The sequence below is a fragment of the Coregonus lavaretus genome (assembly GCF_964263955.1).
Source record: "Coregonus lavaretus genome assembly, chromosome: 28".
NCBI classification, from domain to species: Eukaryota; Metazoa; Chordata; class Actinopteri; order Salmoniformes; family Salmonidae; genus Coregonus; species Coregonus lavaretus.
In genome coordinates, this window is record NC_140015.1 from 17555104 (window position 1) to 17569162 (window position 14059).

General features: G+C 47.1%; 1 protein-coding gene across 2 annotated transcripts in view; it reads left to right on the forward strand.

The window, feature by feature from the left end:
• The window catches only part of LOC311104179 (rho GTPase-activating protein 27-like), a 34293-nt gene that overhangs the window by 12394 nt on the left and 7840 nt on the right, over positions 1–14059 (forward strand). The gene's annotated exons all lie outside the window — the stretch shown is intronic.

Here is a 14059-nt window from a genome sequence, read left to right on the forward strand (position 1 = left end):
GTTAAACACTTTACGCTATATATACATTTTCAGAAATGTTGGTAAATTAGCTTTTATTGTTAAAAGAAATTATGAAAGAGATTGGTGTGTTTTTCACTATCTAATCATGGCATGGGGTTGTTCAATGACAGACATGTATTTGTTTAAAATCTATCACTTGATGGTTTCATTTCAGAGACAAATAATCATGTTTTATTTTTTAAATACTATATATCCGCCTCACTCTCAGAGAAATAAGTAGTGCTGCTAGGTTTAACATAGTCAAATATAACAAATAACTACATGTTTTATAAAGAAATGTACAAATGTTACAATTGTGACATAAATATATAAAAATATATAAAAATATTCTACACAGTAATATGACATCTGCATGTAAAACATGTACATTTGACATTTTAGTCATTTTAGCAGATGTTCTTATTCAGAGTGACTTGCAGTAAGTGCATTAATCTCAAGATTGCTAGGTGAGACAACCAGATATCACAGTCAAACATACAGGATACAAACATTCCATTCCAGCTAAAGAATGGATATACTGTATAACGTATTGCAAAAGAACAAATTTTCATAAACATCTAAAATCTTTGAATAAAAAATCTGGTAACAGTAATATTTTACACACACATGAAGGTACCCATAAGCAATAATTTCTGATGAAAAAAACACGTGAAAAATTGGTGGATATAGCATTTTGGAAATATATTCTTCAAGTGTAGACAGTCATAAGAGCATTAACTTTTCTTATTGCGTTAGTAGCTAAGTAATTCTAAATGTAGCCTGTGTCTGACTGCAACATCATGAAAATAAATACCTGCTAGATGCTTTGTGGTGGAAGTAAAAATAGCAACATGCATATTGGACAGGATGTAACATGCAGTATGACTCAATGAGCTTCGATCATCCGATCATGTCTCACTCACAGTACTATAACATTTTCTATACCTGTTAAGCAATAAGTGCACTCTTCTCTGTTTCTGTCACTCAGTGAGTGTATTGGATACAAATCAAATCAAATTGTATTCGTCACATGCGCCGAGTTCAACAGGTGTAAATTTTTTAAGCAAGTAAGGAAATATTTGTAAAAAAATAAAGAAAGAAAGTTACACAACAAAATAACAGTAGCGAGGCTATATACAGGGGGTACCGGTACCGAGTCAATGTGCATGGGTACAGGTTAGTTGAGGTAATTGAGGTACATGTAGGTAGGGTTAAAGTGACTATGCATAGATAATAAACAGCGAGTAGCAGCAGCGTAACAAAGGGGGTCAATGCAAATAGTCCAGGTAGCCATTTGATTAACTGTTTAGTAGTCTTATGGCTTGGGGGTAGAAGCTGTTAAGGAGCCTTTTGGACCTAGACTTGGCACTCCGGTACCGCTTGCCGTGCGGTAGCAGAGAGAACAGTCTATGACTTGGGTGGCTGGAGTCTTTGACAATTTGTAGGGCCTTCTTCTGACACCGTCTGGTATAGAGGTCCTGGATGGCAGGAAGCTTGGCCCCAGTGATGTACTGTGCCATACGCACTACCCTCTGTAGCACCTTGCGGTCAGATGCAGAGCAGTTGCCATACCAAGCGGTGATGCAACCAGTCAGGATGCTCTCGATGGTGCACTTGTAGAATGTTTTGAGGATCTGAGGACCCATGCCAAAGCTTTTCAGTCTCCTGAGGGGGACTAGGCATTGTCGTGCCCTCTTCACGACTGTCTTGGTGTGTTTCGACCATGATAGTTTGTTAGTGATGTGGACACCAGGGAACTTGAAGCTCTCGACCCGCTCCACTACAGCCCTGTCGATGTGAATGGTAGCGTGCTCGGCCCTCCTTTTCCTGTAGTCCACGATCATCTCCTTTGTCTTTCTCACGTTGAGGGAGAGGTTATTGTCCGGGCACCACACTGCCAGGTCTCTGATCCCCTCCCTATAGGCTGTCTCATCGATGTCGGTGATCAGGTCTAGAACCATTGTATCGTCGGCAAACGTAATGATGGTGTTGGAGTCGTGCGTGGCCACGAAGTAATAATAAAAAAAAAATAATAATATGCCATTTAGCAGACGCTTTTATCCAAAGCGACTTACAGTCATGCGTGCATACATTTTTTTTTGTGTATGGGTGGTCCCGGGGATCGAACCCACTACCTTGGCGTTACAAGCGCCGTGCTCTACCAGTTGAGCTACAGAGGACCACAGTCCTGAGTGAACAGGGAGTAAAGGAGTGGACTAAGCACGCACCCCTGAGGGGCCCCCGTGTTGAGGTTCAGCGTGGCAGATGTGTTGTTGCCAACCCTTACCACCTGGGGGTGGCCCGGATCCCATTGCAAAGGGAGGTGTTTAGTCCCAGGGTCTGTAGCTTAGTGATGAGCTTTGAGGGCACTATGGTGTTGAACGCTGAGCTGTAGTCAACGAACAGCATTCTCATGTAGGTGTTCCTTTTGTCCAGGTGGGAAAGGGCAGTGTGGAGTGCAATAGAGATTGCGACATCTGTGGATCTGTTGGGGCGTTATGCGAATTGTAGTGGGTCTAGGGTTTCTGGGATGATGGTGTTGATATGAGCCATGACCAGCATTTCAAAGCACTTCATGGCTACAGACGTGAGTGCTACGGGGCTGTAGTCATTTAGGCAGGTTACCTTGGCATTCTTGGACACAGGGACTATGGTGGTCTGCTTGAAACATGTAGGTATTACAGACTCGATCAGGGAGAGGTTGAAAATGTCATTGAAGACACTTGCCAGTTGGTCAGCGCGTGCTCTGTGTATGCATCCTGGTAATTTGTCTGAATGTTGACCTGCTTAAAGGTCTTACTCACATCGGCTACGGAGAGCGTGATCACACAGTTGTCCAGAACAGCTAGTGCTCTCATGCATGGTTCAGTGTTGCTTGCCTCGAAGCAAGCATAGAAGGCATTAAGCTCGTCTGGTAGGCTCGTGTCACTGGGCAGCTCGCTGCTGGGTTTCCCTTTGTAATCCGTAATAGTTTGCAAGCCATGCCACATACGATGAGTGTCAGAGCTGGTGTAATAGGATTCAATCTTAGTCATGTATTGATGCTTTGCCTGTTTGATGGTTCGTCAGAGGGCATAGCGGGATTTCTTATAAGCGTCCAGAATAGTGTCTTGCTCCTAGAAAGCGGCAGCTCTAGCCTTTAGCTCAGTGCGGATGTTGCCTGTAATCCATGGCTTCTGGTTGGGATATGTACGTACGGTCACTGAGGGGACAACATCGTTGATGCACTTATTGATGAAGCCGGTGACTGATGCGGTATACTCCTCAATGCCAACAGATGAATCCCGGAACATATTCCAGTCTGTGCTAGCAAAACAGTCCTGTAGCTTAGCATCTGCGTCATCTGACCACTTCCGTATTGAGCGAGTCACTGGTACTTTCTGCTTGAGTTTTTGCTTGTAAAATGGAATCAGGAGGATAGAATTATGGTCAGATTTGCCAAATCGAGGGTCGAAAGAGAGCTTTGTACGTGTCTCTGTGTGTGGAGTAAAGGTGGTCTAGAGTTTTTTTCCCCTCTGGTTGCACGTGACATGCTGGTAGAAATGAGGTACACCCACCCAGCCATAGTACCCAGTTAGCAGCTTCCCCTGGGCTATCCCTGGGCCGCTGTGCTGTGCTGTGCTGTGTGTTTACAAAACAAAGGAGGAGCCCTTTCCTGTACTGTAGGGCTGCAAGCCTCGCCCTAAACAACTGGAAACACACACACATAAACACACATTTCCATACTCCACTCCAATAGGCTAGGCCACATGCCACACACACACACACGCGCGCGCGCGCGAGCTCACATACAGGCACACACATGCACACACACGCACACACACACTGACACACACACTCAAGTGCTTGAGCAGAACTGTCTGCAGAGCTCCTGAATCCTGAAATGTTCTCATGACATAATTATTTAATTAGCTAAATGTAAACAGGTGATTGAGTAAAGATACTCCCTTCAGTGTTTCTCAATTACACGCACACATGATTTTCTAAAACGTTATTATTTAGTTATGCCAGATATCACTGTTGTGTTGGCTGCATTATGTGCGCTCGCTGTCAATGCAGAGGGTTAAACTGTGGAACATCGCGACCACTCCCTCAAGACTTTCTGCTGCTAGGCAGTGGCACTACCTGTGCTGTAGCTACCTGACAAGGAGGGCATGGAATGCGCGACTCTGCAGTGTGGAATAGCGAGGTGAATACTGTACGAAAACTGAAGTCTATAACTTCTAATTGATATCTTTGAAGGATAGTCTACATTGAGCCTGGGAGTAACCAAACGAACTTCAAACAGGTAATTTGCCCTTGTCATGGTCGATGATGGCTCCATTTGTTGTTTAGATTTGGATTTAGGTTTTGCTCTATTTAAATAGGATTTTACGCGCGTTAATAGCTACTAAGTGTAACAGTTATAAATGTAGTGTAAATTACAGTGATTCAGAGCAAGCATTCATTTCTATCAAATTTCATTTTGGACACTGGCAATAGCCTGGTATTATTTGAGCGCACAGTCCATTTTTGAAAACATTACCTTCCTCCAGTTGACTTATCTTGTCAATATACTGTATATGAAAATTACATAGACCACAGGGTCTGTCAATGACCTCTGACATACACAGTGGTTGACCCTCAGATGCAAAATAGCCCAGGTATTGATTGTGCTTATGCATTAGCCCAGCCCATTATGTTATTGTTCTGTAGGGGGGTATTTATGTAATGCTCTATAGGCTACTTACTACTACTCTAAATATCTCATGTGCATTTCTGGCCCACAAGAGGCCGGCTGTTTACCTACATGCTCAATATGGGTCCATAACTCTTGTCTATTTACACCTAGATAGTGTCAGCAGTTTTTTTTCTTCAGTTTATCAATATGAGGAATTGATGAGTGAGTCCACTGTTGATTGAAAGGAAAGGGACAACAACCAGTAAACCATGTGGCACTCACTGCCATGCAGCATTCAGTCACCTCACCTGATTGAGCGTTCGAAGAGTTAAGATGAAGACAGTATAAAGCGAGACTGAGATTATGCTTTAATATAGTTCCAATCTGTCCATATACACTGAGTGTACAAAACATTAGGAACACCTTCCTAATATTTAGTTGCACCCCCTTTTGCCCACGGAACAGTCGCAATTCATCGGGGCATGGACTACAAGGTGGCGAAAGCGTTCCACAGGAATGCTGGCCCATGTTGACTCCAATGCTTCCCACAGTTGTGTCAAATTGGCTGGATGTCCTTTGGGTGGTGGACCATTCTTGATACACACAGGAAACTGTTGAGTGTGAAAAACCCAGCAGCGTTGCAGTTCTTGACACACTCAAACCAGTTCTCCTGGCACCTACTACCATACCCCGTTCAAAGGCACTTCAATCTTTTGTCTTGCTGATTCACCCTCTGAATGGCACACATACACAATCCATGTCTCAATTGTCTCAGGGCTTAAAAATCCTTCTTTAACCTGTCTCCTCCCCTTCATCTACACTGATTGAAGTGGATTTAACAAGTGACATCAATAAGGTATCATAGCTTTCACCTGGTCAGTCTATGTCATGGAAAGAGCAGGTGTTCCTAATGTTTTGTACACTCAGTGTATCTCTATTCTAGTACAGTGGTTTTACAATAGTACATTTAAACCATCAAGTGTCAATCAGTTGTAGTTCATTTTAAACCGTAAAGTGTCAATCAGTTGTAATTTCTCTAATATTCTGGCACATTATACGCAATTACATTATCATAAAGGACACATTGGGTACAGTATGTACAGTATGTACATCTGTAATTGTCATTGACTTCCTGTCAAAAGGCTTGATGTAATTGTAAGTGTGATAATATAATGATGACGTGCATGACAAGGTTTGCCCCAGCCATGCCAGGGAGAAGGGATCAAACTACAAGGGAGGAATGCCATCTTGGTTTTCATTGCTAGTAGATATCAATCATTGACAATGAGTCACAAGCACAAAGTTAATACTTGATCATGACCTGCTTGGATACATGCAGCCAGGAACATCATCTGATGTAAAGGTGTGTTATCTCTTCTCCTTCTGTGACAGTAGGTCTATCATAGAGAGATGACAAAAGGTCACCATATTGCCACTATCCACTTTGACTCCAAACAAATGGTTGGCATGACAGGTATTGCTAACTGGCAAACATTTTTAACATTGCTGTGTTTGAACCAGTCATTCTGGTATCCTTTCCATTTAGTTTGGTTTGAGGAGGCTGATATGCTATTTAGCTTGGAGGCTTTAGCGCATAAGAAACGATGTGCTTCCGGTTGATTGAAAGATAATCATCACCACAATCATTTTAATTACTATTACGCATCTGTTATTAATAGCATTTCAGTTTCTTCTGCTACATGCACCTGCACTGGTTGCTTATTGTAATGTTACTACTGTAAATGAAGAGGGGTAGGCTAAGCTTCATTCATATCTACTTTATAAAAACTGGGGCTTTCCACAGCCAGGTTTTGACGTTTTAACCTGAATGTTTAGCCAGTAGCCACTGCCACATTCCAAAGACAACTCTCCAACCGCAAAGAAGAACTTATCAGGTGGTGTTAACCGAAACCTGAAAGTGAGTGAGTGTTTGTTTTTAGTTTTGCTTGCATATTTACTGCTGCCCATGCTCTGCATTGCCCAAAGTATGTTTATTACTTTGTAACGTTTGTTACTTTGTCTAATTAAGCAGAACTGTATAGTGATTATTATATAGTCATTCTAGGATTGTGAGCATCATCCTCTAGCCTGCAGGTTTGTAACCCAGATGGCTGCTAGGGTGTGTCTGTCGCAGGCCATTTGAATAACAAAACAATTATTTTGGTAGAAGAGTCTGGAGTTCTTTTTATGATGTTGTCATCTGTTGCATCATGCACACGCGTACCTACACTAAGTGTACAAAACATTAGGAACACCTTCCTAATATTGAGTTGCACCCCCTTTTGCCCTCAGAACAGACTCAATTCATCGGGGCATGGACTACAAGGTGTCGAAAGCGTTACACAGGGATGCTGGCCCATGTTGACTCCAATGGTTCCCACAGTTGTTTAAAGTTGGCTGGATGTCCTTAGGGTGGTGGACCACTCTTAATACTTACGGGAAACTGTTGAGCATGAAATATCCAGCAGCGTTGCAGTTCTTGCCACACTCAAACCAGTGCGCCATGCACTTACTACCATACCCAGTTCAAAGACACTTAAATATTTTGTCTTGCCAATTCACCCTCTGAATGGCACAAATACCCAATTGTCTCAGGGCTCAAAATTCCTTATTTAACCTGTCTCCTCTCTTTCATCTACACTGATTGAAGTGGATTCCTAATGTTTTGTACACTCAGTGTATACCCCTCGTCTATACAATGCCGGCTGTTCAAAGGACATGAACTGTGGGCAGACACACTTATCACAGGTTGAACTTTAGGTACCACCAAACCAGGGAAGCACAGCTTCTGACAGACACCTCAGGTCTCAGAGAAGGTGATGTCACAGCACAAGGAAACACTATCCACACTATACGCTACGTCATCATTCCAGCACAGAACTAATACTCTCTGTGTATTTTAGACTTTAGAGTACCTTCAGGCATAGAGGTGTGTGTGTATCAACGTGTTCTAGTGTTTTACTTTATACTTGCATGAGTATTACGCAGGTACTGTACGGTCGAGATGTTGTAAGCAGTATACAAACAAAACGACCCAACTTATGTTCAAAACTTCCATTAGCCCATCTGGAGAGGAAATAACAGTTGGACAGTCGACTCTCTCCCGCCACCCAGGCATGTATCTTATGTGGGTTTCTCTTGTATTTAGGTTGGTATTTAGGTTGGTATAGTCAGCGGCTCCCGAATGGCGCAGCGGTCTAAGGCACTGCATCTCAGTGCTAGAGGCATCACTACAGACCCTGGTTCGATTCCAGGCTGTATCACAATCTTGATTGGAAGGCCCATAGGGTGGTGCACAATTGGCCCAGCGTCGTCCGGGGTAGGCCGTCATTGTAAATAAGAATTTGTTCTTAACTGATAAAATAAGGGTTAAAGAAAAAGTCTGTCTGTGTGGTACACAGAGGAGTCCTGCTAAGATCCTTTGCCGATACCAAAGAAACCTTACCTATGAGCCAGGCTTTTCTTTAAAAGCTGTTTTTTAAGAAAAATGTATGTTTTACAAGGTGCAACCCGAAGACAGTTATTCCCTGGTCTCTGGCCTTTTCAGCGTTTCTTAAAAATGTATTCAAAGCTGAAAAAGCACCTCTTCAAGCCAGGTAGTAATCAAAAGAAGGAACTGGTACATGATCTGAAAAACCTGTGGTATGTCCTTCTGCTTTTGGATCTACTGGTTAAAATGTTATATCCCTGATGGGATGTAACATATTTGATAATTACGTTGTTCGAAGAGGTGCCTTTTTCAGTGAATATGACCGACATGATCTTCAAGGCTTGCCGTATCTTCAGGCACAGACTTGTGACCTTTCTGGGTGTCTCCCAGGTAAGTACCTAAGGGTGGTGCTTCCCAATTATGGTATTTACCTTCATGACCACTATTCTAAGACTGTATGGTCATTTCACTCAGCCTGTCCTAATTTTTGTGTCTATGTGCCAATTTAATTACAAGTTCAATTCTATGGCTGCAGTACTTAGCCTACATGTGAGGGCGGCAGGTACCCTAGTGGTTAAGAGCTTTGCGCCAGTAACCAAAAGGTCGACTAGGTGAAAAATCTCTCGATGTGCCCTTGAGCGAGGCACTTAACCTTAATTGCTCATGTAAGTCGCTCTAGGTAAGAGTGTATGCTAAATTACTCAAATGTAAATGTGGCCTACAGTACTGTTTTTAGCTGTTTGCGAAGTTAGCTGTGACATCCTCTGCGTTGTCGTCCAAACTTCCCCAGTCTTTATAGCTTTTTATCATCTGCTGGTCTGGCTCATGTTGAAATGTGCTTGTGTTTGTCTATGAAGTGGCTATCTGCCACATAGCTCCCTGTGGTCTACTCCACTCCATGTGGTGGAAATCTACTCTGTTTGAGATGGGATGTTTTGCTCTTCACTTCCTCACCCCTGAGATGTATGGAGGGCTCGGAAAATACATTAACAGGACAGATCACTTTTTGGCCATTTCCAATAAAACGGAAAAAAAGGCAGCTTACAATTGAATGGTGGTGTTCGTACTCTTTTATGAAAGAAAAAACCCACTCAAAAGCGAGATCCACATATAGCTCTTTAAATGCATGCACCTTGTAAGAGTTGGAATATTGTGATGAGTTGGGTAACTCAGCATATTCGAACAAAGGGGTTGGGAGAATGATATTTGATCCCAAGTCAGTGCTTTGTTACCCGATGGGAGTAAAGGGAGGCGCAGGTAGAGAGGACTTTTTACCCCTCTGTCTTTTGTCTTGTGGAGATTCTCACGGATTGTTCTCATAGGGGCTGATGGTGTCACTATTCCGTCGTGGATGTGGTGGAGGAGTCAAGCGCAGGAAACAGAGGTTAAGTCCAACAATACTTTTAATAGTCTCAATAACAAGAGAACAAACCCCGACCTCGAAAACACGAAGTGGCGAGGGAAAATTACGCACACGCGTAAAACACTAAACATGGAAAAATGACACGGAAAACAAACACGTATCATAGACACGGTGGCAACAGAATAACAACACACAAATACCCTAGATCACAACACGGAACTTATAAGACACGTAATCAACTCCCAAACAGACACAGGTGTGACAGACAGACAAAAGCAATCAAACACAGAAACATAGAGCGGTGGCAGCTAGTACTCCGGGGACGGCGAACGCCGAAGCCTGCCCGAACCAGGAGGAGGAGCAGCCTCGGCCGAAACCGTGACAGTACCCCCCCCTTGACGCGCGGCTCCAGCCGCGCGCCGACCCCGGCCTCGGGGACGGCCAGGAGGACGCGGACCCGGGCGCGTGGGATGCCCATGGTGAAACTCAGTCAGGAGGGAAGGATCGAGTATGTCCCTCCTGGGCACCCAGCACCGTTCCTCCGGACCGTACCCCTCCCACTCCACGAGATACTGGAGACCACTCCTCCGGCGCCTCGAGTCCAAGATGGTCCGGACCCTGTACGCCGGGACCCCCTCGATGTCCAAAGGGGGCGGAGGGGTCTCTCCTATCTCATCTTCTTGGAGTGGGCCAGCTACCACCGGCCTGAGAAGAGACACATGGAACGAGGGGTTAATATTTTTATACTCAATTGGCAGTTGTAACCTGTAACACACCTCGTTCAATCTTCTCAGGACTTTGAAGGGCCCCACAAACCGCCGACCCAGCTTCCGGCAGGGCAGGCGGAGGGGCAGGTTTCGAGTCGAGAGCCAGACTCGATCTCCCGGTGCGTACACCGTTCCCTCACTGCGGTGGCGATCGGCGCTCGCCTTTTGTTGACGGATGGCACGCTGCAGATGGACATGGGCAGCGTCCCACGTCTCTTCCGAGCGCCGAATCCACTCGTCGTTTGTAGGGCAGTAGGGAGACCCGGCATTGGAAGGAGACGACAGGCCTTGGAAAACCGATCCACAACGACCAATATGGTGGTATTCCCCTGGGAGGGGGGTAGGTCAGTTACGAAATCCACCGATAGGTGGGACCATGGTCGTTGTGGAACGGGCAGGGGATGTAGCTTACCCCTGGGCAAATGTCTAGGCGCCTTACACTGGGCACACACCGAGCAGGAGGAGACATAAACCCTCACATCCCTAGCTAACGTTGGCCACCAGTATTTCATGCTAAGACAGTGCACGGTCCGGCCAATACCTGGATGTCCAGAGGAGGGTGATGTATGAGCCCAATAAATAAGACGATCACGGACCTCGAGCGGAACGTACGTCCGCCCCACAGGACACTCGGGGGGAGTAGGGTCGGTACGCAGTGCCCGCTCGATTTCCGTATCGACCTCCCATACTACCGGAGCCACCAAACAAGATTCCGGCAATATGGAAGTAGGCTCGTTGGACCTCTCCTCCGTGTCATACCGCCGGGACAGGGCGTCTGCCTTACCATTCTGGGACCCTGGGATGTATATGATCTTAAAAACAAACCGGGTTAGGAACATATTCCACCTAGCCTGACGAGGGTTCAATCTCCTAGCTGCCCGGATGTACTCCAGGTTACGGTGATCAGTCAGAATGAGGAAAGGGTGTTGAGCCCCCTCAAGCCAATGCCTCCACACCTTTAGGGCTTGGACTACGGCTAACAGCTCCCTGTCCCCAACATCATAGTTGCGCTCCGCCGAGCTGAGCTTCTTCGAGTAGAAAGCATAGGGGCGGAGTTTAGGTGGCGCGCCGGACCGTTGTGACAGGACTGCCCCAATACCGGTCTCGGACGCGTCTACCTCAACCTGGAATGGTAAAGAGGGATCCGGATGCGCCAGCACCGGAGCCGAGGTGAACAGGTTCTTAAGTTTGACAAATGCCCTGTCCGCCTCAGCCGACCACCGCAAACGAACCGGACCCCCCTTTAACAGGGACGTAATGGGAGCTGCAACCTGTCCAAAACCCAGAATAAACCTCCGGTAGTAATTAGCAAAACCCAAGAACTGCTGCACCTCTTTTACAGTGGTTGGAGTTTGCCAATTACGCACGGCCGATACCCGGTCTACCTCTATCTCCACACCAGACGCGGACAACCGATAACCCAAAAAGGAGACGGACTCCTGGAAGAACAGGCATTTCTCTGCCTTGACATACAAGTCATGCTCCAACAGTCTTCTCAACACTCGGCGCACCTGGGCTACATGCTCGGCTCGAGTAGCAGAGTACACTAGGATGTCGTCGATGTAAACTACTACCCCCTGCCCATGCATGTCCCGGAAAATCTCGTCAACAAAGGATTGGAAGACTGACGGAGCATTCATTAACCCGTATGGCATGACGAGATACTCGTAATGACCCAAGGTGGTGCTAAATGCTGTCTTCCATTCATCCCCCTCCCTAATGCGCACCAGATTGTACGCGCTCCTGAGATCCAACTTTGTGAAGAATCGCGCTCCGCGTAATGACTCCGTCATCGTCGCAATCAGTGGAAGTGGGTAGCTGTATTTAACTGTGATCTGATTGAGACTACGATAATCAATACACGGGCGCAATCCCCCGTCCTTCTTCTTCACAAAGAAGAAACTCGAGGAGACTGGGGAAGTAGAGGACCGTATGTATCCCTGTGCCAAGGACTCGGCTATGTATGTCTCCATAGCCGCTGTCTCCTCTTGAGACAGGGGATACACATGACTCCGTGGAAGAGCCGCTCCTGTTTGGAGATTTATCGCACAGTCCCCCTGTCTATGAGGAGGTAGCCGTGTTGCCCTCGATTTGCTAAACACGAGTGCTAAATCCTCATACTCGGGGGGAATGCGCAGTGCGGGCACTTGGTTCGGACTCTCTACCGAGGTCGCCCCTACGGAAACACCTAGACATCTCCCTACACACTGAGCAGACCACTCCATAAGAGCCCTCTGTTGCCACGCTATGGTAGGATCATGGGTGCTTAACCAGGGAAGGCCCAACACCACGGGGTACGCAGGAGAGTCAATCAGATAAAACTGAATGATCTCCTCATGACCCCCCTGCGTCATCATCGTTAGTGGTGCTGTGACCTCCCTGATCAGGCCCGACCCCAACGGCCGGCTGTCTAATGCGTGGACAGGAAATGGATCGTCTACCGGCCGAAGGGGAATCCCTAACCTACTACAAAATGCCCGATCAATAAAGTTCCCAGCTGCGCCTGAATCTACTAGCGCCTTATGCTGGGAATGAGGTGCCACCTGTGGAAACCTCACAGGAATACTCATGTGACCAACAGAGAGCTCTGGGTGAGTGGGGCGCCTACTCACCTGAAATGACTCCCCAGTGCGTGGCCTGTTGTCACCTCTCCCAGGAGACCCTCCCCAGCACCTGGCCGCAGTGTGTCCTCCACGACCGCAGGTGGTGCAGGGGATGGCCCCCCTCGGGTTCCCTCTCCTCCTCTCTCTAGCGCCAGCACCCCCTAGCTCCATGGGAATCGGCTCGGGAGTGCTGGAGGGTGGACTGGACGACCCCCACTCGGGACGTCCGCGGGTAGCCAGCAGGGTATCCAGACGGATGGAAATGTCCACCAACTGGTCAAACGACAGGTTGGTGTCCCTGCAGGCCAGCTCCCTACGAACGTCCTCTCGTAGATTACACCGGTACTGGTCGATGAGGGCCCTCTCATTCCACCCCGCATCCGCCGCTAGTGTCCGGAACTCCAGTGCGAACTCCTGTGCGCTCCTCTTCCCCTGTCGGAGGTGGAATAGACGCTCTCCCGCCGCTTTCCCCTCAGGGGGATGATCGAAGACAGCCCTGAAGCGGCGGGAGAACTCCGCGTAGGTGATGGTAGCGGCGTCTATTCCCCTCCATTCGGCGTTGGCCCACTCCAACGCCTTGCCGGAGAGACAGGAGATGAGGGCGGAGACGCTCTCGTATCCCGAGGGCGCCGGGTGTATGGTGGCAAGGTAAAGTTCTACCTGCAGGAGGAATCCCTGACACCCGGCTGCAGAACCGTCATATGCCCTCGGGAGTGAGAGCCGAATGCCACTGGGTTCCGGTACTGAGAGAGGAGGACTGGCCGTTGGTGATGCGATGTTGTAAGGGTCCTTGGCCACCTCAGAGTTCACCAATCGGCGCAGAGCGTTGGACACCTCGTCCATGGCGGTCCCGAGTTGCCGGATCATGGCGTCCTGGAAGTTGATCCGGTCCAGCAGGGATTCGGGCGCCGCCGCTGTTCCTGCTGACTCCATGATGGTGTGTTGTTCTGTCACTATTCCGTCGTGGATGTGGTGGAGGAGTCAAGCGCAGGAAACAGAGGTTAAGTCCAACAAGACTTTTAATAGTCTCAATAACAAGAGAACAAACCCCGACCTCGAAAACACGAAGTGGCGAGGGAAAATTACGCACACGCGTAAAACACTAAACATGGAAAAATGACACGGAAAACAAACACGTATCATAGACACGGTGGCAACAGAATAACAACACACAAATACCCTAGATCACAACACGGAACTTATAAGACACGTAATCAACTCCCAAACAGACACAGG